Source organism: Atractosteus spatula, chromosome 16 (genome assembly GCF_055471065.1).
Source record: "Atractosteus spatula isolate fAtrSpa1 chromosome 16, fAtrSpa1.hap1, whole genome shotgun sequence".
NCBI classification, from domain to species: domain Eukaryota; kingdom Metazoa; phylum Chordata; class Actinopteri; order Semionotiformes; family Lepisosteidae; genus Atractosteus; species Atractosteus spatula.
This window is the reverse complement of record NC_142721.1, coordinates 16,660,177-16,684,742: the sequence shown is the minus strand read 5'-3', so window position 1 is coordinate 16,684,742 and position 24,566 is coordinate 16,660,177. Positions and strand designations below refer to the sequence as shown.

General features: G+C 46.8%; 1 pseudogene; it reads right to left on the bottom strand.

Moving 5' to 3' along the window:
- Positions 1-17,003: 17,003 nt before the first annotated feature.
- Positions 17,004-18,102, bottom strand: LOC148819690 (butyrophilin subfamily 3 member A1-like; annotated as a pseudogene).
- Between the last annotated feature and the right edge of the window lie 6,464 nt (positions 18,103-24,566).

Sequence of the window (24,566 nt, the reverse complement as noted above, 5' to 3'; positions counted from 1 at the left end):
GAGATGCTTAGGTTTGTTAATGTGTTAACGTGTTAATGTGGTCTTTGCATCTCTTTGCTCTCACATATTTCATTTCTTTTCCCTTCTTTCCTCACCTGCTAACACATCCATCCGCTACAGGCAGAGAAACTGCTGCTTCAGAAGTGAAAGCAGATTCATCAGACAAGACAGCTGTGCGTCAGGAGTAACCAGGAGGAGCTGCTCCTGCTTCAGCAGACATGATCTCTGCAGTCAAAGAGCCTGCTGGCACTCAGCGGGGTCACATGATCAGGCTTCCTCTGTGACATCACGTGCTGACATCACTTCCTCATCGCTCATGGTGGTCACATCACAGTCCTGTAAGAACCACACATGGGACTGGATCATCAAATACACAACAGCTCTGTTACTACTGATTAAATTAAAGAATGCTAATGGACATCAAAGCAGTCGCCTTTCAGTTTCACAATTTATCTGTAACTGCTCAAAGGTCTAAAAAGAGCAATATGATCAGAAATGTAGGAACAATCACAAGCCCATGTAGAGCAGTTATTTCCATGCAATTCTGACACACTCGTATCCCAGTTATTCTTCATGACACAGACTCTGATCATGAGTGAGGAATGAGTAAACACTGAGGACTGTGAGCCCACATCCTGCAGGTCAGACAGCAGCAGTATCAGACATGGCCGAGAGGAACAGAGAGCTCCTGTAGAGCTGCAGGCTGAGCTCATGGTCACGGGTTCGAGCCTGGCTCATGTCAACAATCAACAGGCTGAGTGCTGTCTGGGGAAGAGCTGTGATATTTCACAGAAAATAACCGCTGATATAAGCTTCTCATGAGTGATCAGCCCCACTGTGTCCTCAGTCAACCCCCCCATGATAGATTAACCCTTCCAGGTAGAGAGGTTCACAGCCTGCAGGATTCTGGGAAGACTTCACCTGGACCTGCTGTGCTGGAGACTCATGGGCTCCAGCTGAAGACAACGGCTCCTGTTCCTCCAGCTCCTGTTCCTCCTGGAATCAAGAAACAAGGCTCATCAGCTCCCTGTGAGACAGCATGAGCCCTGATGCTGGGATCAGTCACAGCAGCTGAGGAAATGGAAACAGACTGACACCCCAACATCACCCCCCCGCCTGGGCCTGAACACCTCCTGACCCCTCCTGCCTGCATCCTCATCCTCACCTGGACTGGACTGTGGTCATGAGGAGAGTGGACTGAGCTCAGGACTGGACTGTGACTGTGGGGAGAGTGGACCGAGCTCAGGACTGGACTGTGGTCATGGGGAGAGTGGACTGAGCTCAGGACTGGACTGTGACTGTGGGGAGAGTGGACTGAGCTCAGGACTGGACTGTGGTCATGGGGAGAGTGGACTGAGCTCAGGACTGGACTGTGACTGTGGGGAGAGTGGACTGAGCTCAGGACTGGACTGTGACTGTGGGGAGTGTGGACTGAGGATGGACTGTGATAACAGGATCAGTCAGAAAACACATCAGCCACTACAGAGAGATGATAATCCTAACTGTTCCCTTAGTAAACCTTAGTTTCCCCTCTAACCAGTCTGTCTGAGGAACATCTGAACTGAAGAAACGGCCCACCTACCTGTTTCTGTGTATTGTGGGTATTTTGTCCTGATGGCTCTTGAGATTTATTTTGTGATCTCAGGGAAAAATGAGACAAGATATAACAAGATTTTTAATATGGTTTTAAAGTATATTAGAACGGATGTATAATTTGATTTGGTCATTAAACCTATGTTTTTGTTGGTAAATCTATATTTGTATGTTATTCTAATATAGAGATGAAGTCTCTGATTGAGCTATGTTACTAATCTGGGTACAATTACACAGACTGGTTTTAAGGTTTCTTACAGAATATTTGCTGAGAAGGAAACTGACTTAAATACTGCACAGTGATAAATAACACTTTCAGAATTAAAAGCACTGCCTTACGAACACTATAAAGTGAAGATAAATGCTTACTATACTACGAGAAACTCTACTCACCTGTTTTACTTCTCCTCATCTGGAGGGGCAAAGCAGGAAATAAAATGTGAGATGTCAGATATCAACAATACAGGACCAGACCACAGCTGTGTGTCCTGAAGCACAACACAGCCCCACTCTCAGCACACACCTGGGCACAGCTGGCACAGCCTGCAGTGAACACTGGGCTCTACTGCCACACAGACATTCCAAGGTCAAATACACTGAGCAGATGATGATGATAATATTTATAAAACTCGATGCATTAACTGTGCTCTTCCCTTTGGAAAAGAGTGGACTTTTCCTGCATAGTTAGACTTGTGTTGCTCACTTTTCTACACAAAGTGACACTTTGTGTGATTTCAGAACAAACTGGTGGTGACAGTGGACTACAGCCCACAGTGATCAGAGGACAGGAGCGGGTGTAGAATGTCTGAGGTACTTACAGTCCACATACATCAGCAAGACAAGCCAGCAGACAACGAGGAGGATCTGACAGGGCAAGACCACCAAGCGCAGGTCTGTCAGAGTGCGGCGGCCTTTTTCTGAAACAGCATTGGAGCTTAAAATGAGCCCCTGTTATATCACACCATCCTCTTACCAGTGAGACTTAGAGATGGACTTCAACATCATTAGAATTCTGTTGAATACATACCAGCTCTAAACAGATCATGGGTAATCTGTGTGTAAAAGCTGATTAGTTCCTTATTACTGTTCATCAGACTCATTAGAATACAGATTTACAAACACATACCCTCGAGTTCAAGGTTAAAGGTTAAAGGTTGCAGCACTTCTCAACCTGGGCTGAAAAGTCTGACTGAGGATTCCTGCTGCCTGTAGACTCAAGGGATTCTTTGGCGTTTGTGTCTGAGATTATTCTACTGCATGTCTGAGTGGCTGCAGATGTGTCAGGAGGTGACAGTATGAGAGAGTAGCAGAGGAAACTCAGCTGTGGCTCAGGGGCCCAGACTGAGGACTGATTGGAGGTGTTTGGGGGTGATTGATCACCAAACTGCTCTACATACATTCAGAGCTACAGGCTGGTAGAATCTGCTACATGTCTGTTCCACACTGATGTCTCCTTCACTGTAGGAGCAGTGTTCAAGCACAGGAGCCCAGAGGAGCCTGTCCTGTGGGTCTTTAGCTGGACAGGTCACTTACCTGCTTTGAGGATGAGCTCTGCAGTGAGAGCAATGGCACTGACCGCAGGCAGGACTGAGGACCCCAGCACGTACACCCCCACCTGAGCTCGGGCTGCAACACAGACAGAAGTACTGACACAACACTACAGAGCTCAGCACACTGTACTGTACCAGTGACCAGAGCACAAAGCTCAACACACTGTACTGTACCAGAGCACAGAGCTCAACACACTGTACTGTACCAGTGACCAGAGCACAGAGCTCAACACACTGTACTGCACCAGTGACCAGAGCACAGAGCTCAACACACTGGACTGTACCAGTGATCAAAACACAGAGCTCAACACACTGTACTGTACCAGTGAACAGAGCACAGAGCTCAATATATTATACTTTACCAGGGATTTTGCTGAGATGCTCAAATGCCTCCAGACCAATCAGAAAGACAAGAAATGCTGATTCACACATCCGTCCGAGTCGTCCTGTAATCAAATTATATCATCACTGAGGCACATAGTGGAGTGAAGTCATTTTATAAATCACTGATTTATCAATATTTTGTGGTTGCTACACTGTAAACTCCACCTGGCCAGATGTACTTCAGCCTTCACAGAGTCCAGGCTAATGGCAGAGGTGACCACAGATGTCCAGTGTGCACCCAGAGCCCAGGGCCCAGTCCACACAGCTGAGCCACCACAGAGCCCCCAGAGCCCAGACACTCTTACCCACCTCTGTCACTCTCTGGAGCCTCGTTCAGCCAAAGCAAGCTGAATGCAATGAAAACTGTCAGCAAAGCCACAAGAACAAGTCTGTGACACAAAGCTGAAAGAGGAAAAATCTATTAGGACTCTTTCATTCATGTTTCACACACCACTTCTACACAACAGAGACAAACAAAGCCCTTCTCATGAATGATCTCAGTCTAGTTCAAACGTTCTACATGTATGTTGGGATTCATGTTTCAGCCAGAGCTCATGATTCACTTACACACAGTTCAATAAAAGAGTGTCACAGTTATAATGATCTTCATCAGCTCATATAAAACTCTACATCAATGAATCTGACCTTTATAAACTTTAAATGTCTATTGTGCTACAGTTACACTTTAATTAAAGTTCTCTAGCTCTGCCAAGAGGGGTTTTAGAAAATAAGAGATTATAGATCTATCGGCCAGTCAGAGCACTTCAGTTAAGACTCTGAATAATGACCCTTAAATAATACAGAAAGAGCTCTGCCCGAAGCTACACTCTAGCAGTCTCTAGCAGTGCCCATGCAGAATGGTGTCATGCCTTCCCCCCTCTCCCTCTCTGAGCAGCCCTGTGCCAGAGGACTGCAGCTCTGCAATGACTTGACTGGGAGGAACTCTATCTCCTCCCCAGCAGGTGAACAACAGACACAACTCCACTTACATGCACGTGCTCCTCGGTGACCACATAACTCCAACTCCTTAAAGGGCACAAGAACAAGCACAAGCAGAGCTGCAAAACTTACAACCAGTCCAGTTATGTATTCTGCACAATGAAAAACAGAGAAAACAAGTTTCAATAAAGTGAATTTAGCGAGTCTGTGAAGTACAGAGGTGTACAGCTGCAGTATTCATCTCATTAACACAGGAGGGAAACTACCCCACCAACTCATTTATAAAGACCCCTGGAGTCACACACTCTGTACTTACAGGTTTGCCAGAATCATGAGTACTGTCCTCCTGGACATGACCACTCACAGACATTTAGTGTCCTCCAGACTTCTTCACACCCCCAGTGAAAACTGTAGTCAAGAGCAACAGCTCACAAGGACTGCAGTCCTCAATAACATGCTGATCAACACACATATCAGCAGCATTCCTGAACACAACAGGTGATCCTCTGAGCCCATCAGCACACAGGCGTCGGGTCACCACAGGATCAGACCCATCACAGCCCGGATATCTAACCCCAACTACAGAGTCTCCATCTCCCAGCTGGACAGGGTCTGGAGTCTCAGCCCCTAATGACCAGGAGGATCACTGACTCCTCACAGGCTTCAGTGTATATCGACCTCCCTTTGTAACCCTTCATAACACAATCACAAAGCTCACCCACTCCTGAGCCCTTTCTAAATTAGAAACATAGAAGCTATCAACAGATGTGAAAGATTTACTGGAGTACTTACTTATTGGATCTGTTTGTGTAGTAATAACAAAATAGAATCCGTCTATGAATCCAATACTGAACATCATACCAAAACAGGAAGCTGTAGGGAAAGAGAAGAGAGGGGTCATGCAGAGTATCTGTGTCTCAGTCAGTCAGCTCTCAGCAGCACGTGGACAGACAGGAGCTGCTCTGTCTCCTCCACAGCCCTGGTGTGCTGAGGTCACTTCACCCCCAGCTCCAGACTCCAGAGAGGCTCAGGCTCAGTGCACTCCCCACGCCCCAGCGAGAGGGAGAGCTCACACCTCCCTGCGTCCCAGCCAGGGCCACAGCTGTGCAGCCCCTCCTCACCGGCCAGGACAGCAGCACACAGATCGCCGGCTCCTGACCAGAGCTCTTCTCACGTCTCGAAGCTGCTGAGCTCTGCCTGCCTGGACTGGGACCTGGCAGTGACTCACTGGAGCAGACTGGCGCCTCTCCTCAGGGCCCAGGGAAGAAACCTCCTTCAGGGCTTCACTGCCTGTGCTGTCCAGAAACTCAGCAGGAGGGAGAAACAGTGAAGGTGAAGACCAGTGCAGAAGGTCTTCAGGGACAGAGGCTGTCTTCTCCTGGGCCACTACCATGAAGACACTACTGCATTTCAGGAGGTCATCTGAACCTCTTGAATTCCAGAACCGAGCGAGGAGCGTCTTGAGTACTGGGACAGACAAACCCCCAGTGATGGATCTGGGCAGCTCTTGGGGTTGAAGGAAGTATGGCAGACTGTGGTGATGATTTACCTCACCTTCACTCCTACAGTGAACCTGGACTCAGACAGACAGCACAGGCCTGCCCACTGGAATGTAAGGCTGTATTTTCCACACTGTGCTGGAACACTGCAGTCCAGTGACTGAGCCAGGAGGGGTAGGAGAGCAGTATAACTTACCTGATCGCAGGAGGTGTTGACAACAGGCACTCCTTTCTATACAACCTGCAATCAGAGCAGAGATTAGGAATCTGCAGAGGCTAAAGCCAATATAGACTCTGGGTTCTAAATGTGTGCTTATACTCTACTAGTGATTTTGTCCTCGTAACTTGTTAGACAGTCACAGTCTCATACAACAACTAGAGTGGGACATCAAAGTCAAAACTGTTACTTTGGTTCTTAATCAGGATATTTTTATTGATGTCCATGAGATTAAGATGAATTATAAGTACAATGTAATACTGTATGTTTTATTCTTGAGTAATTCCCTTTCTACCTTTGAACATATTATGATGTGTTTTATTCTGGTGGAAATTCCAGTACAATTTGGACAAATTGCATCATATTAGAACACAACCTACTCTGTGCTCAACCCAGGGTTTCTTGTGACTATGTGTACTGGGGCACCTTCATGAAGTCAGTGTCAGAGTGTGTCTGCAGATCCCTCTGAGACAAGACCTGCATGAAGTCTGGGACCCATGAGCTCCCCCAGCTCTGTATGTGATCACTGAGCTGCTCTGCAAGCCTCTGCTGCAGCTGCTTGCAGTTCTTGCTGTGTCCTGGGGTGGGAGACTTCAGGATCTACTGGATTTCAGTCTTGTTCAGTCCAAGAGTCTTCTGCTCTGATCTGCCTGTGTGCTCTGGGTCACTGTGATACTGTATGATGAAGTGCTCTCCAATAACTACTGAAATATGTTCTTCTACATAAATCCCAATACGTTTGGCACTGCATGTGTGTGCACTGAGTCATTGTGATATGATGCATGATGAAGCTCAACTCAACAACTACTACCTTCATCTTCCTCCTCACCTTCATCTTTAGTGAGTCTTTATTTTGGTCTCATCTCTCCATTCAACTTTGTTCTAAAGGTCTCCCAGCTAGTCTTTCTCTTTAAAGCAAAGTCTAATTGGGCCTTTATGTTCTTCTTGTCAACGAGAGATTTATTTATCGAAATGCAATCTTAGTCAGTCTTGATCTTAGTAATTCTGATACGTCTTCTATGAAATCTGGATTTTGATGCATCAATCAACAGCATTTTTATGAGATTAATTTCCCATCAAACACCCATCTGACCAACAACAATTCCCTGTCACCCAAGTGTCCGAATACCTTCAGTCGTTCGTGAGACTGAATTGAAAACCTATTAATTTGTTCAATTGACACAAGAAGCAAGAACTAAATTGATGTTATTAAAATTAAAATATTGTTTATTTGTTGGGTAGTACCATGTCAATCATGTTTTTAAATGGAAAATGAGTATTATTAGAGCCTTTTGTGAAAATCCCAGTTTAGATCCGCTTGTCCCCAATGTGTTCATATTGTACCAGTGTCCTGTCCTCTCTGGAACAGTACTGGATACCATCTGAATGGGAGCTATTTCCCCATGAGCCTCTTCATGGGCTCTACTGTCTGCGCACCTGTGACCCCACCTGGACAATACACACTTCTGTCCAGAGGTGGAGAAAAGAACAGTGAACTCACCAGGGCATCTCTGGCAGGGATTCTCAGAAAACGTCCTCCAAGCTGCAAGAACAAAAACCAGGAATGAGATGAGAAGGTTGATAGAACTGTGTTATAGAAAACTGTATTAGCAGACTTTGTTTTTAATGCTTTTTTCCAATTAATTTTGTATGTACCTCCAATGAGGATAATAAGTCCTGAGACCATACAGTTGGCAGAATGAGGAAGTGCAGGCAGGTTAAATCTGAAGGGAGTGTCCCACACTGACAGGCTGGAGGAACTGAGTCTCTTTAGTCTGAATGGAGTGTCCCACACCGACAGGCTGGAGGAACTGAGTCTCTTTAGTCTGAAGGGAGTGTCCCACACTGACAAGCTGGAGGAACTGAGTCTCTTTAGTCTGAAGGGAGTGTCCCTGTTACTGAGTCTCTTTAGTAACAGAGAGTAAAAGGGGACCTGACACATAATCTTCACTGCCAAAGTTAACCCAGTGAACGTCTTCAATAGCAACAGCGATAATTGAACCAAAGTACAAACTACTATAAAACCGAGAACAGTCTGAGGAGGTAGTGTCTTTACACAAAGGTTTGCGAGTGTCTGGAACAAGCTATCCAGCCTTGTTGTTGTTGAAGCTGGGATTTTCAAGAAACAGCTGGATGAGTTGCTGAGATCATTCAGCCACAGAAAAAATAGCCTGATGAGTGAAACTGCCTTCATTTCTTTGTAACACTGAGTGACAGTGAAGCTCCCACAGAGACATGAAGCTGGCCAGCTCTACATCAACTACAGTCTGAAGAGCTTTGAAGAGTCACCTACTGTATAAGAGTGTCTAAAGAGGAAATGAAGTGTTTTTGTTCACCACAGGCCCCTGGAAGTTATTACTTTTGTTGAAACAATGGGTGAAAAAAAATGTTTGATATATTTTATAAAACTGTAATATTTTATTCTATAGTTCTTAGAGAACATCTTTACCTTTTATAGAAATCCCAGTGAGGAATGCCATCAGTGAGCATCCACATAAACTCCAGACAACTGCTTTGTAAATTGGATGTAGTGCCCTAATTTTAAAATATACTATGGGAGCAACTGGACAATAAAACAAAAAGAACAGAAAATAGCAATTATGTGCTGTAATTAGAAAAACAAATCTTAAAATCATTTAGAAACTGGTATTACATCATTCATTAATGACCAGATATTAATCATTACACTAATGTTTGTTCTTTGTACAGACTGTGATATTTTGAAAACAAAGAATTATCTACAGTACCTTTAAATAAACTGATAGATACAAAACAATAACATTTCACACATTCTAAAGATCATTATAGTATCACTGATGTTATGGACAGTAAAATAATACAGAAATGACATAATGCAGAAATACCATTGATTTAGAAATTAGAACACAAACTGTTCATTTAGCACAGCAAATTCCACTGCCTGTGAATATTATTCTTCAGTTCTGAACAACATAATATTCATTCTTTTCTAATTACAATGCATCAACACTATAATTTGTGTTGTCTTTCAAATAAACACAGAAACGTTAATGCTCCTCTGGGTTAATCTGCTTCTGGGAAGACTGGCCCTGGTGTGTGTGTGTGTGCGTGCGTGCGTGCGTGCGTGCGTGCGTGCGTGCGCGCGTGCGTGCGTGTGCATACAGGGATCATCAGGAATGACTGTGATTTAGAACAGCTGGGTGAAACTGGCTTGTTGTTACTCCTTCTGAACTTCAGTCAAGAACTTCATTCCCTTTATTCCCTCTAAACATCCCTCTTACTTACCAGAACAAGTTTCTGCTAAAACAACACCAAACACAAACGGAACACAGAAGTGCTTCAGAAGCTTGCGAAGGGTGTCTGAAAAAGAGCAGCAGTTTTTACTCTCACTGGCCAGCGATTCTCAGCTATACAGAAGCATGACTTTCTGAAGGGGCCTGCACTGCACCTGCTGGACTCCTTCATCCACCCAGACTGGGAACAGACTTTCCCTCCTGGAGCACAGAGCCAAGAGGAACCAGCTGTCGGTGCAGTCAGGGACAGCAGGTTCAGCACTGGTCACTGACTGATCTATCTGACCTCTCTGATGAGTGGAATAGAAGGACCATTATCAATCCAGTATTGCACAGCACTTATATTTCACTGGTGCTGTTAAAGAAGAGGGAATGTGTGTCTTCAATCACACTCTCGGCACCAGGATTCCTGACATGGGATTTCAATGGCTGTGCTGTCAACACTAATTACTTCCACTTTCCAGCAGCAGAAGGGGTTGTTCAGCTGGGCACAGGAGACTGGCGGTTGAAGTACAAGATAGTGTATCCAGAGAGAAGGGGGACTTTCTGGACTGGGGTGTTAGAGACTCAGCTCTGTGTCCTGAGAGTGCCATAACTCAGGAGAACAGCTCTCCTCAAGGTGTTGGGCATCTATATATTTCTTCAGCTCTGAACACTGTGCTCAAGATCTCACACAGCACAGGGTGCCGACACTAACCAGCAAACACAGGGACTAGAGTTAATGACATCTGAAGACTGTGGACTGGAGATCAGGAGCTCTTTCAAGTGGGCTGAAGAGTTTACCTCCCATTGGCTCTCGATCCACCAGTAACACATGTGAGAACTCAGTCTCATGTCCCAGATCACCTGCTCTGCTCTCACCTGGATAGCTGTGTGAATAGGAGGCCATCATTGACACCAGCAGGATCCTCAGCACACTGACAGTGGCGCAGGTGACCGACTCCTGGAGAAAACCTTCAAAACACACACAGCTCTCAGAACAGGGAAGTGTAATATTTGTGTGCGTCAGCAGTGAAACTGCATGTTGATTGGTGGAGGGCTGAGCGGGAATAACGGTTACTCAGGGTCACAGGTCATAGTGAATGTAGGAGCTAACGGGTTCGGAGTTACAGGTGAAATAATAAAGAGTTTGTTCGAGTGTCACATCGTCGTCCTGGGTTGTTAATTTCTACACTATACGTGTACGAGAAACAAGACATGGTGTCAGAATAAATAGGATTCACGTCAGGACAAAAGATTTAAAATGAACGTCGCTGGATTTCCCGCACCACGAATGGATTGGGAGGCGAACAACCTGCCCGAGGCTTGGCGCAAATTCAAGCAGCATGTGGAGCTCATGTTTTCGGGTCCGCTCAAGAAGACAGGACAGGAAGAGCACTGCAGTACTCTTCTCCTGTGGGTCGGAGAAAAGGGCAGAGACGTATACAACACATGGACACTCGACGAGGAGGAGGCAAAGGTACTCAAAACCTATTATGACCGTTTTGAAGTGCACGTTAAGCCTAAAACAAATGTTATATTTGCTCGATATAAATTTCACGAGAGAGTACAGGGAGCTAACGAACCGTTCGAACAATTTGTAACAGAGCTGCGGCTCCTTGTGAAAGACTGTAATTACTCTGATAGCGAGGAGATGGTTAGGGATCGCATCGTTTTCGGAATACATTCACCGAGAGTGAGAGAAAAGCTGTTGAATGTTGGTTCTGAATTGACGCTAGACAGGGCCATAGACATCGTTAGGTCTCACGACTTAGCGCAAACCCAGCTGAGAACGATGGGCAGCAGCGCGAGCAGCCCGCGCGAGAGCGCAGTACTCGCAGTTCAGCGGCAGGCGCCGAAGCAGGCAGCTCGGAGTGCGCCGTGTCAGGGCTGAGAAACCCGCCCGAACTAGAGACGCTAGACCGGAGTGGGGAGCAAAGTGCCAAAGAGAGTGTGGCTACTGCGGAAATAAGGCTCACGGCGATCAGGACGTTTGCCCGGCAAAAGGCAAGCAGTGCCTTAAATGTGGACAATTTAACCACTTTGCAAAGGCGTGCCGCTCCAGACGAGGGAAAGGAGTGCACTCCGTGGCAGAGAATAAAACAAGCGGTGAATCCGAAAACTTTGAGCTGTACGTCGATTCAGTGTCACACGAAAAACAGACCTCTGACATTGAACAGATTTTTGTAGACATTAAAATAAACGCACAAAAGGTTATAAAGTTTAAGTTAGATACAGGTGCTCAAGTTAACGTCATTCCTCTGCATGAATATGACAAGTTTAAAAGTGACGTTGTGCTACAGCCCACATCTCCCAGACTGACAGGGTATGGCGGCGAGCAACTTGCTGTAAAAGGCGCATGCACCCTGAAATGCCCTGAAAAGTACAAGGACAGAGAAATGTGTCTGGACTTTTATATCGTAGACACTCATGGACCTCCAGTACTTGGACTAAAAGCATGTTTAGACATGGATCTTATTAAACTGGTCTTATCTGTGACCACCCCTCCCACTGAGACAAAGCCAATCTTACAAGATTTTGCAGATGTCTTTACAGGAATTGGGCTTTTTGCAGGTGAATGCACTATCCACCTCAAACCAAATGCAGTTCCTGTAGTATACCCACCGCAACGCATACCTCTTGCACTGCGGAGCCGTCTTAAGGAGGAGTTGCACAACATGGAGAAGTCCGGCATCATTGCCAGAGTCACAGAGCCAACGGAATGGGTTAATGCACTTGTGGTGGTGGAGAAACCTCGCACGGGTAAACTCCGAGTATGCCTTGATCCAAGGGATCTGAACAAGGCTATCAAACGTCCACACTACCCCTTGCCAACATCTGAGGACATTACACCAAAGTTGGCTGGAGCACGCTATTTCAGTGTCCTGGATGCTAGGTCAGGTTATTGGGCTGTCAAGCTCACAGAAGAGTCATCAAAACTAACCACGTTCAACACGTTGTTTGGGCGCTACAGATTCCTACGCTTGCCCTTTGGGGTAATTTCAGCTCAAGACGAGTTTCAGCGGAAAATCGATGAGACATACGAAGGCCTCGAAGGTGTTACAGCGATTGTTGATGACATCTTGGTCTATGGGAGAACCAAGGAGGAACACGACAGGAACCTTCACACTATGCTACTACGGTCCCGAGAGCGAGGAGTCCGACTCAACCCAGAGAAAAGCACGATCTGCGCCACTGAAGTCAGCTACTTTGGACATCTCCTCACCATGGAGGGGATCAAGCCAGATCCAGCAAAAATCGCTGCTGTGAAGAACATGGAACCTCCCAAAGACAAAGGAGAGCTTGAAACAATACTAGGCATGGCAAACTACTTAACAAAATTTGCCCCTAGCCTGTCTGACATCAACGCCTCGCTGCGTCACCTCCTAAAAGAGTCCAGTGAGTTCGTTTGGGATGCGCATCAGAAAAAGGCTTTCCAGAAGATGAAGGACCTTATCACAAGGGAACCAGGTCCAATTCTGGCATACTTTGACCCCAGCAAAGAGCTCCGACTTCAAGTGGATACATACATCATGGCTTGGGTGCTGTTCTGCTACAAGAAGGCAAGCCCATTAGTTATGCATCTAAATCTCTCACAGAAAGTGAAACAAATTATGCTCAGATCGAGAAAGAGTTATATGCTATCCTGTTTGGATGCAAGTGTTTCCATCAGTATGTCTACGGTCGTCACGTTGTTGTGGAAAGTGATCACAAACCACTGGAATCCATCATGAGGAAACTATTAGCAGCTGCACCCCCTAGACTACAGAGGATGATACTACAGCTCCAGAGGTATGACCTCACAATCCTCCATCGCCCAGGAAAGAGCATTCCTGTCACAGACACGCTCTCCAGGAAGTCACTATCCTGCCAGGACGACAGCCTCAGTGAAGGAATGGATGTGCAAGTGCACACAGTGTGCAGCAGTCTACCAGTGAGCGACACAAAACTGAATGAAATACGTGCAGAAACTACAAAAGATGCACAGCTCGCAAAGCTCAGAAAAACTATACAGGAAGGATGGCCTGAGGAGAGGAGAAGGTGTCCCCAGAGCATTATGGAATTTTGGAATCACAGAGATGAACTGTCACAGATGAACGGCATCCTTTTCAAAGGTGAAAAAATCATTATTCCTGCCTCACTCAGAGCAGAGATGTTGTCACGCATTCACACAGTGCATATGGGTATGGAGAAGTGTAAACAGAGAGCCCGTGACATCATGTTTTGGCCTGGGATGTGTAAACAAATTGAAGAAATTATTGGAAAATGTTCCATTTGTCTTGAATACTGCCCAGCACAGGTAAAAGAGCCCATGATCAGCCACAGGATACCAGACAGGCCATGGCAAGTTATAGCAACCGACCTCTTCACTTGGGACAATAAAGAGTACATGGTTACTGTGGATTACTATAGCAGGTACTTTGAGCTCGACAGACTTTACAGTACCACGTCCACAGCCGTAATACATAAGCTGAAAGCAGCTTTTGCCAGACATGGCATCCCAGAGTCTGTGATATCCGACAATGGCCCCCAATACACATCTGCCGATTTTGAAACTTTTGCTAGTGCATGGGGATTCACCCACATTACAACAAGCCCACATTATCCTCAAGGTAATGGCCTTGCAGAGAAATATGTGCAAATTGCAAAAGCCCTGATGGAAAAGGCCAGATCTGACAAAAGAGACCCTTACCTCAGTCTCTTAGAGTACCGGAACACCCCAATTGACAACTTCAAATCCCCAGCACAGCTACTGATGAGCCGTCGCCTGCGTTCAATACTCCCAAGCACCAACCAGCAACTTCAGCCCCAGACCATCCGCTACAAGGATGCACTAGCGAGGAGGACACAGAGGCAGCAGCACCAGCAAAGGTATTACAACAGGTCAACCAAACCGCTCCCTCTGCTGCAGGAAGGAGACATTACCCGCATCCAGGAAACTGACCGATGGAAGCCAGCAGTCGTCATTCAGCCAGCCAAAACTGAGAGATCATATTATGTGCGTACTGCAGAAGGTCGGGTGTACAGAAGAAACCGTCGCCATCTGCTCAGCACAAAAGAAATACACAATGCGCACACTGACACAAGCTTTGACTGTGATGAGCAGTGCAACCCCCAGTACACAGACGCTGAACCACTCATCCCAGAAGTGTCAGAGACAGATTCACACTCCGCCTGTTACCGCACTAAATCCGGACGCAAGGTGAAGCCCAGAACCATACTGGACCTATAAATGTAAAGGGTGTAGGCGGATTGCTGCCCTAATCATAATAACAAAAAATTGTAATGCAAACATACTGATATATTATGAAACGTTTGGTGGTTGTTGTTGAAAGGTTTTAAGTCATTACATAGGAGTTGAAATATACTCCTATAGTATATTTCAATACTGAAATATACTCAGCAAGTAGCTAAATGATAGCGATGTTAAATTATTGTAAAGAGTTATTTATTTTTATAGCGTTAAGATCCTGATGTTAAGAGCGCAGTAAGCATTGCTTAACCAAATGTTTGCAAAGTAGCTCATTAGGACTACAAGAGGTAGTTATTCTTGTGTTAGTCATTAACTCAAATTAAAAGAAAGGGAAGTGTAATATTTGTGTGCGTCAGCAGTGAAACTGCATGTTGATTGGTGGAGGGCTGAGCGGGAATAACGGTTACTCAGGGTCACAGGTCATAGTGAATGTAGGAGCTAATGGGTTCGGAGTTACAGGTGAAATAAAGAGTTTGTTCGAGTGTCACATCGTCGTCCTGGGTTGTTAATTTCTACACTATACGTGTACGAGAAACAAGACAGGAAGAGCCCAAGATCACAGCGTGGGTAAGGACCTGACAGACTCCCCCACCTTCAGTCAGGCCCCACAGGATAAAGGCTACAGACAAGAGGAGCCCAGGAGTGACACAGTTCACCAGACAGCAGCGCCACCCCCTCCTGGTCTCACCTGGGACAGGAGACAGGAAGGGTTTTAGAGAGTTAGTGGGAAAAACTTACAAGTATAATGTGAAAATGTATAATGTCCTTTGGAATTAATTAATATAATATATTAAGGGGTTCATGTCATCAGCCCACTGGATAAAGGGACATTCCACAGGATAATCAATTCGGATGCAGAAGATGTGCCTGGAGCTCGGTGTTCACCACACTGGTATGAATAAAGCTGTTTCAATCTGCAAAGTGCATGCTGGGACATGACGTCAGCTGTCTACTGGGAATAAGAGCAGGTTCCCTCTGTCTGTGGGTTTCTCCTGAACCGTCTGTGGTGATATTCTGCTCATAGTCCTTATTACTGCAGATGTGTGCTGGGTATTAGACAATTTTACACTTTAAATGTCATTAAGATTGACGAATAAATACTGACAATTAAATTAAGCATTGTGCTGATTAACAGGTCAACAGAAGCACAAACTGCAGTAGCCTGGCTTCTTCTGATTTCCAGGGAAAACTTCAGTACCACAGACACAAGCACACCTGCCTGACAATCTGAGTTTAAAATTCCTTTATGAGTGGGTCTTGAAACTCTCTGGTTTGATTTTAATAAGTTATACATAATGCAGCTGTAGGTTCTAGGCTCAAGGTTCAAGTAAGGAAGTGGTGCCTGCAGAGGGTTTTTCTTGTTGCTTTTTGTGCTTCTTGGGTGATTTGGTTCCAGCCTCTATCAGACAGGCGCCTCTTTGGGAGCAGAGATCTGTCTCAGTGCCAGAGATGCAGTTACAACAAGAGAACACCTGAGGGCGATACAGCACTGCAACCCAGTACAGAACACTCAACTGTGGCTGAGCAGGAGGCTGATTGAGGGTCTCAGGGCAAAGCAATAACAATCAGAGTCAAACGTTTCTTTCAGTTCTGGTGAGGATTTTAAGCACAGGCAATGTAGGATGTTGCAGACTATTAGATGCAGCATGAAATGAGGTAAAAGTTGAGCTCACGTTTCTTGAGAAAGAACAGGCATGTTGGCACACTGGTCAGGAGCACAGCTCCCAGTGCAGAAAGAGCCAGAAGCAGGATCCAGATATGAGTTGTGGAAAACCCTGGGAAGAGCAGAGGAGAGCAGTCAGCAGGAGTGAGGCCGCGCTGGGCCAGTTCACCCAGTAACCACAGGAGGTAAAAAGACAGGAGAGTCTACAGCACAGGCCTGCAAGGGCAATGCTGTGTCTCCATGGCTGTGGAAGAGCTGTCAGAGTGTGGAGTCAGGAGTGGGGCTGATATGAGTGCTGAGAGAAACATCACGACACTCAGCTTCAGCTCAGTGCCACACACACAGGGCTGAGTCTCCAGCACAACCACTTCAATAATATCACAGTCATGTTATCCTAAAGCTTTTATTAACCCGTGCAAGGGATATTACACAAATGAACTGTTTTTGGAACTTAAACAGTTTGCCTCTCCAGGAATAAGCAGCTTTATGAAGCTGCCTCTCTGTATAATTTAGCTGGTATATCAGCTATTAACTGTAATCAGTTCACCAGTCTGGATCAGCCTTTCATGCTCCTGATAAGCAGGAGGAACAGACACCAGGGGAGTACTGGCAGGGCAGTTCACTCAGGGTGTTGTTCTCACTTTCAAGACTTCTCACTTACTCAGCTGTTCCAGCTCTGCTGTCGTGTTTGCGGAACCCGAGTCTGTGTGGACTCTGCACATGTACTCCCCCTTGTCTTCAGTCCTGACATCCTTCAGCCGGAGAGAGAAGTTTCCTCTGGGAATCTCCTGAGGGAAGAGCTCCGCTCGGTCCCGGTAGCTCTGGTGCTGGGACTCCGGCCGGCTCTCCACCTCGGAAAACAGGAGCACCAGGGTGTCTGGATCTGTCCTCACCCACTCCACAGGGTGACACTCGTGTCCACAGAGCAGCTCAGCACCACCTCCCCGCCAGGGTAGGACACAACAGCACGATCAGCTCCAGTCACAACTAGACGCTCTGAAACACAAAACCAATAAACTTGATCACAAGAGGTTAAGCGAGACACAGCAGTGCAATAATCAGCATTGCTGGGGCCCTAGGTTCAACTCCAGACCTGGAGAAGTGCAGTTTCACTTCTGTATCTCTGTGTTTTCCTGAATAACTCCACTTCCTGTTTCCCAGAGAGGATGATGTCTGTGTTCCCAGCTCACCCTGTTCCTTCAGCTCCACTGTGGTCTCACCGGAGCCCTGCGCCGTGTGGACAGCACACCTGTACACTCCTGTGTCTTCAGCCGTGATGTTGGTCAGCTGCAGAGAGAAGTTTCCTCTGGGAATCTCCTGAGGGAAGAGGTCCGCTCGTCCCCGGTAGCTCTGGTGCTGGGACTCCGGCCTGCTCTCCCCCTCGGAGAACAGGAGCACCAGGGTGTCTGGATCTGTCCTCAGCCACTCCACCTCCAGCTCCTGCAGGGGGACAGTGCTGTAAACAGAACAGGGCAGCAGCACCTCGCCCCCAGGCCTGGCCACTAGAGGCTCCTTGGGGCCCTGCACAGAGAAACCTGGGGCCACAGATTAGACAAAAAGAACAATTCACATCCTTAAACTTCCTGCCCCCCATATACTGAGGGGGACAAACCAACAGTGAGTGTGTCGTTCATCAGTGGATAAAACACTCGACCTGTCCAGTCCCCTGTCCTGTACCCCATCCAAAACTCTGTCAGCCCCCTGTCCTGTCCCCCATCCCAAACCTGTCCAAGCCTCTGTCCAGGCCTCCATCCAAACCTTTCCAAGCCTCTGTCCAGTCCTCCTTCCAAACCAGCAACACTACTCGTAACTGTGCGAAGCGAAGACTCAGCTCTTCACTGCCATCTGCTGTCCTGACTCTGGGCTGTACAGTCTGGACAGTAAACTGACTCCTGACTGCTGGGTCACTAGAGACCCCAGGGCTGTGTGTGAGAGGAGGGGTGCTCACACTGCTGATCCCCCTAATTCAACCACAGAGCCAGTTTCTCTCTGCTCCCCTGGGCTGTGTGCAGGGGGAGGAAGTGTGTATAAAGATGTGTATGAAGAGCTCGGGGATGAAAGGTGTTTTATTGCTGCAAGTATTGTTATGGAAGAAACAGGGTCTGTACCTTCAGTGCCCAGTCCTCTCCACACAGCGGCCAGGAGTCTCAGCACAATCAGTGTCCTCATCTCTCCTGAGGGTCCCGGGTTCGACAGAACTGCCGCAGAGTCAAGAGGTTTCTGCAGAGCTGGATTTACAACATACCAGCTCATGTTAGTATAGGGTGATAATTACTGTGATATTGAATCAGCCTCTGGGTGTCACGCCCCACACTCTCCCTCGCAAACGACGTTACATTCCCAGAAGCTCTGCTTCCCAATCTCATCCCTGATTGAACCCAACACATTCTCACATGCATCAGATTCCTCAAATTCTCACTCCCTAACCAATCATCCAATCACACCCTTTTACTATTCTTACGGATCATAAAAATCTCTCTTACCTACAAACTGCCAAACGTTTGAATCCACGCCAGGCCCGCTGGTCACTTTTCTTTTCTAGGTTCCATTTTTTCATTACTTATACACTGGGATCCAAGAACATAAAGGCTGATGCCCTATCTCGCCTCCATGATCCTCCTGGCTTTTTGGACCCTCCTGAACCTCTTATACCCCCTGAGAGAATCGTGGCTGCTATTAGATGGGACCTGGAGAACCAAATCAAACGTGCACTTCACAACCAAACCGTTCCCCCCCAATGTCCTCCAGACAGACTCTTTGTTCCTGATACCATAAGCTCCACTGTTCTTCGCTGGGGTCATGACTCACTATTTGCAGGTCACCCCGGTGTCAAACGTACCTTGGAATTCATCTCTAGACATTTCTGCTGGCCTTCTATGAGGACTGATGTTACTGGGTACGTGCAGGCCTGTCCCATCTGTGCCATGTCCAAATCCTCCCATCTTAAGAAGCCCGGTTTACTCCAACCACTCCCAACCCCTAGAAGACCTTGGTCCCACATCTCAGTGGGCTTTCTTACGGATCTTCCTGAGAGTCAAGGCAAAACTACCATTATGGTCGTGGTAGATAGATTCTCGAAGTCGGCTCATTTCATTCCTCTTCCTGTCCTTCCATCTGCTCAAGACATGGCTGACCTCTTCATTCTTCATGTCTTCAGACTTCACGGCATTCCTGAGGATATTGTATCAGATTGAGGGCCTCAATTCATTTCAAGATTCTGGAGAACTTTTTGCAAATCTCTTGGGACTTCCACATCTCTCACGTCTGGCTATCATCCTGAATCCAATGGACTGACGGAAAGAACCAACCAGGACCTTCTTACTTACCTTCGATCTTACGTCTCTGCTTCTCAAGATGACTGGGTCTCTCTCCTCCCCTGGGCTGAATATGCCCATAACTCTCTCTCTTCCTCCACTACTGGGATGTCCCCCTTCTATTGCTCTCTAGGATACCAACCCTCTCTTCTCCCAGACTCTATCCCTGATTCGGATATTCCCTGCCTCCAGACGCGCCTCACTTTCCTCAAGAGGATTTGGAGACAAGCCAGATCCACCCTCCTGAAGACCTCCTTGTGGCAGAAGACCACCGCTGACCGTCATCAACGACCTGTGTCCAGACTACGACGAGGACAGTTTGTCTGGCTGTCTACTAGAAACTTACCCCTTAGACAGCCTTCACATAAGTTGGGACCCTGTTATATTGGACCTTTTCGCATCCTCTCCCAGCTCACCCCTGTAACCTATTGTCTTGCTCTTCCGCCAAATCTCAGGGTGCACCCCTCCTTCCATGTCTCTCTCCTGAAACCCTACCACAGATTCCCCCTCTCCCGGCCTCGGCCACCTCCACCCCCACCACGACTCATTGACGGCCTACCTTCCTACACGGTCAATAAGATCTTGGATGCCCGCTGGCTCTGAGGTCGCCGACAATTTCTAGTCGACTGGGAGGGCTATGGTCCTGAGGAACGTTCCTGGGTCTGTGAGAAAGATATTTTGAATCGCAGCCTCATCGATGACTTCGTTCGTACTCGCTCTCTGGGGTTGTCAGGAGCCGACCCTAAAGGGGGGGGTACTGTCACACCCCACACTCTCCCTCGCAAACGACGTTACATTCCCGGAACCTCTGCTTCCCAATCTCATCCCTGATTGAACCCAGCACATTCTGACATGCATCAGATTCCTCCAATTCTCACTCCCTAACCAATCATCCAATCACACCCCTTTCCTTTCAGTATTTAAACCCCCTTCGCACACCTTCCCAGGCTCACTATTGAGAAGCCTTTCTTAGTATTCTCCAGTGCGCGTTCCCAAACCTTTCGACTGATCTCCCGTTACGAATCTTCTGCTTCCGCCTCTTGACCTTGCCTTCTGGATTTTGCCTTTGAATTGTTTTGGATTTCTCTCGTTACCGGACCCTCTGCCTCCCTTATCGACCCAGCCTTTGGATTTTGTCTTTTGGATTGTCCCTTTGCTACTCTGCGTCCTGTGGGATTCCGGTCACGCATAAGGATCCTCCTATTCCACGTATAGGTTCCGTGACACTGGGTAGCTGTGACTGTTTACATGTCCTGATTCCAGTCAGTTTGATTGAACTCTATTATCAACCTAAGTTAAAGCCTTTTCTATGAGAGCTTGTCTGGTATTGCCAAGTTTTCCTTATTGAGTTTACTTTGCCCGTTTTGAGTTGGGCCTGACCAACATGCATGAACACGATGTGTCACTCCACACTATGTGTGCAGATGAGGTGACATTCGATTTCATCAATCTACGAGCGGAGAACAAAAAAATCTTAAAAGCATTCTTGGCAGGAATGCACAGAGCTACTGGAAAAGAAGCATCGCAAAAGCAGCAAGAACAGAAAGCGTTCTGACCCTGATCCGTAGCCAGCGTGTGGCGTCACGAGAGAGTGTCTCATTACCTTTTTATAACAGTGCACCTCTTGTGCTCGTGCACCTCAAGTGCACACCTGCTCTACGTCACAGAACTAGAGCAGGGAAGGGGAAGGGCTTAGGGCTTAGTCAGAGATCTGGGGCACAGCCTGTACCCCCCCCCCCCCGTGACCTGGAGCTTCGCAGGCGCAGAGGAGTTTGAGCTCTTGGCCAGAAAGAGGCTCCTCTGAGGAGATTCAGCAAGATGGCGGCCAGCTGAGACCTGTTTTTGTAGGTCCGAAAAATCTGGGGGTCTTATTTCCCAAAATCTTGATGTAGAAAATTTCTGTTTAGAACCGTATGCCTTGGTATACCAGCTCTTGTTTGTTATTTCTCTGAGTGTTTTACTTCAACTATTTCCCAAAATAAATAAGCCCAACTTGGCAAATTTGCTGATTTAGCATTACTTGAAAAAGCCTCCTGTAGATAACTCACTGCTTCCGCACGGATACCATCACCCATCCAACCTCTGGTATAAACAAGAGAAAAGAGAAGCATCCTTCTAAAACACAGCGGCCATCAGGAGGACAGAAACACTTTGTAGCACTTTGTAGCAGGTACGAACTGTGGAGCTGTGAGTCAGGGGTTATACTCCCTTGACCGTCAACTGAGCTCAAGTCAACCATAGCTGATATCACCTCTGATTCTCATACTCCATAAGTCCCATGAAGTCCCCTGACTTACACCTCTCATACTCCCTTGGCAGCAAACTGAGCTCAAGCCAACCACAGCTGATATCAACTCCGATCCTGAAGCTCCTGGAGTCAGAGTCAGAGTCTGAGCCTGATCCTGAGCTCACACCTCCTCGACTGCAAACTGAGCTCAAGTCAACCACAGCTGGAGCAGCTACCCAATATCAGCTCCGACCCTGATACTCCTGCAAAGCCTCAGATCAAGACCATGAAAGAGGAGCCGTCCCTGCTTGAGCTGCAGAATAACACTGTGGTTCTCCTCTCCAGGAAAATTCTCGGGAGAGCAGATCATCTGGAGGACAGGGTTAGAAAGAACTGCATCGGCATCGACACATTTGAAACATCCACACTTAATGAGGTAAAGGACTTCCAATCTGATGTGAAAGCAATGGATACATTGACCAAGAACAAACACTAAATTAACTGGAGCAGAAGATAAATAAGGTGGAAAGTTACCGTCAGAGCTGGGTCCTGAGGCTGCACAGGAGGATGAGGAGAAGATGAAACACACAGTGACCGATATCTAAGGAGCTGTCGTTCCTGAACACAAGAACAGATTTAAGGCTGATGTGAATCTTGTCCTCAGGTTGGGACCGAGGGAACAGCGATCATTCAGTCACCAGCACATCTACTTGTGATCCGCTTTGGAAAGGAGGCAAGACCTGTGAGTTTCTGGAGCCGGAGCGCCTGCGGTCCAGAGGAGCTGAGCTCAGGGGAGGTGGTGGTGAGGAAACTGCGGAGTCGAGGTTCACCGATGGTGAAGTGAAACTGAAGTGAAACGGGAATAAAGGAGGGACTGTTCTTGTGGTGTTTACAATCCACAACATAAGATTTCTGTAAAAGATATAAGTGCCTGTTAGCTCTTTTACATCTTATTTCTTATTTTTTTATGGTTGTTTTGTTGTGCAAGGGATTTAGTCCAGATTCTTATTTTTTAGAACATTTTCTTTTGACTTGAACTTCTGGAAGATCAATGGGGCAGTGATGTCTGAGAGTAATCCTCCTGCTGGGGCTGCAAGAGGTACTTTGAACGTTTCAGGATATTGAAATCATTCTTGGAGGAGATTTTAATACAGTTTTTGATGCCATGATAGACAGATTCCCTGTCCCTATTAGATCAGCCCTCAGGCTCAGGGCTGTATAGGTTATGTCTAGGAATCATTGACTTACTGCAAGGAGATCTGAACATCCAGGACTAAAGGAGTTCATATGGTGTAATATAGACAGATCTAACAGTCTAGAACTGTTTTTGGTAAAAAGGGAACTGCAACAGTATTTTCAAATTTCAGGGTTAGAAAGAATCAGTACTGATGAGGGCATTTCAAACCACAGTGAAAATAAAATGTACACAGTAACTTGTAAAACCTCCAATTCACATCTCAAAACAGATTAAATATCCTGGTGGGCGCAGCGCCATGTTCAGTGATTCAAAACGAGGCAAGAAAACGTCCTGTGAGGTGAAACCCTGTTACACTGTAAACCAGCAGGCTTGTGAAAACAGCTCTTTAATCCAGCAGAAATAGTGCTCTCGCTCTCAACAACACATAGTATGTACTTGTTCACTCTGCCTGCAGATCATGTTGGAACATCTCTGTGGGGCAACGTCTCCTGCACAACCTGCTCTTATTCACTCGTAACTGTGATTAATAATAATACCTCCTTACACTTGTATAGGGCTTTTCTGGACACTCCACTCACAGCGCTTCACAGGTCATGGGGATCCCCTCCACCCCCACCAGTGTGCAGCCCCCCCTGGATGATGCTCCAGTCCTCTCACACACACCAGCTCTCAGTGGGGAGGAGAGCAGAGTGATGAAGCCAGTTCAAGGATGGAGGTTATTAGGAGGCCATGACTGGTAAAGGCCAGGGGAAATTTGGCCAGGACACCGGGGTTACACCCCTACTCTTCTCGAAAGTCACCCTGGGATTATTAATGACCACAGAGTCAGGACCTCAATTTTACACCTCATCCGAAGGACGGCACCTGTTTACAGTATAGTGTCCCTGTCACTATACTGGGGCATCAGGACCCACACAGACCGCAGGGTGAGCGCCCCCTACTGGCCCACTAACACCTCTTCCAGCAGCAGCCTTAGCTTTCCCAGGAGTCTCCCTTCCAGGTACTGACCAGGCTCACACCTGCTGAGCTGCAGGGAGATATGGCTGCTGGCAAACACATTACATCAGACATTACAGAGACTAGTGAGCAGGAAGGGCTGCTTCACAGCGCAATTCATGGGAACTCTCGCTCTTGAACAAGGTCTCTATTGAACCATCAGTACTGACTGATCATAAAGCCATTTAATAATAATAATGACCCTAGAATCTCTAGTTATAGCTTACTTAGTTATAGGACTGGAATTAAACTCAAAGTTTTATAGTCAGAATTGGGAATTTATGAGGTGGAAGATAAGATCAGCAGCTGTCAGAAGTCAGGAAGCTGCAAACTCCCACAGAGTAAAGGAAGAGGAACTTCATGAAGAGGACGGTTTTCTTTTACTGATTGATTTTTATACAGTAGGGCCTTTGATACAATTGAACATTCCTTTTTCAGACTGTTGACTTCTTTGGTTTGGGTAAATATTTTCAAAGGGTAT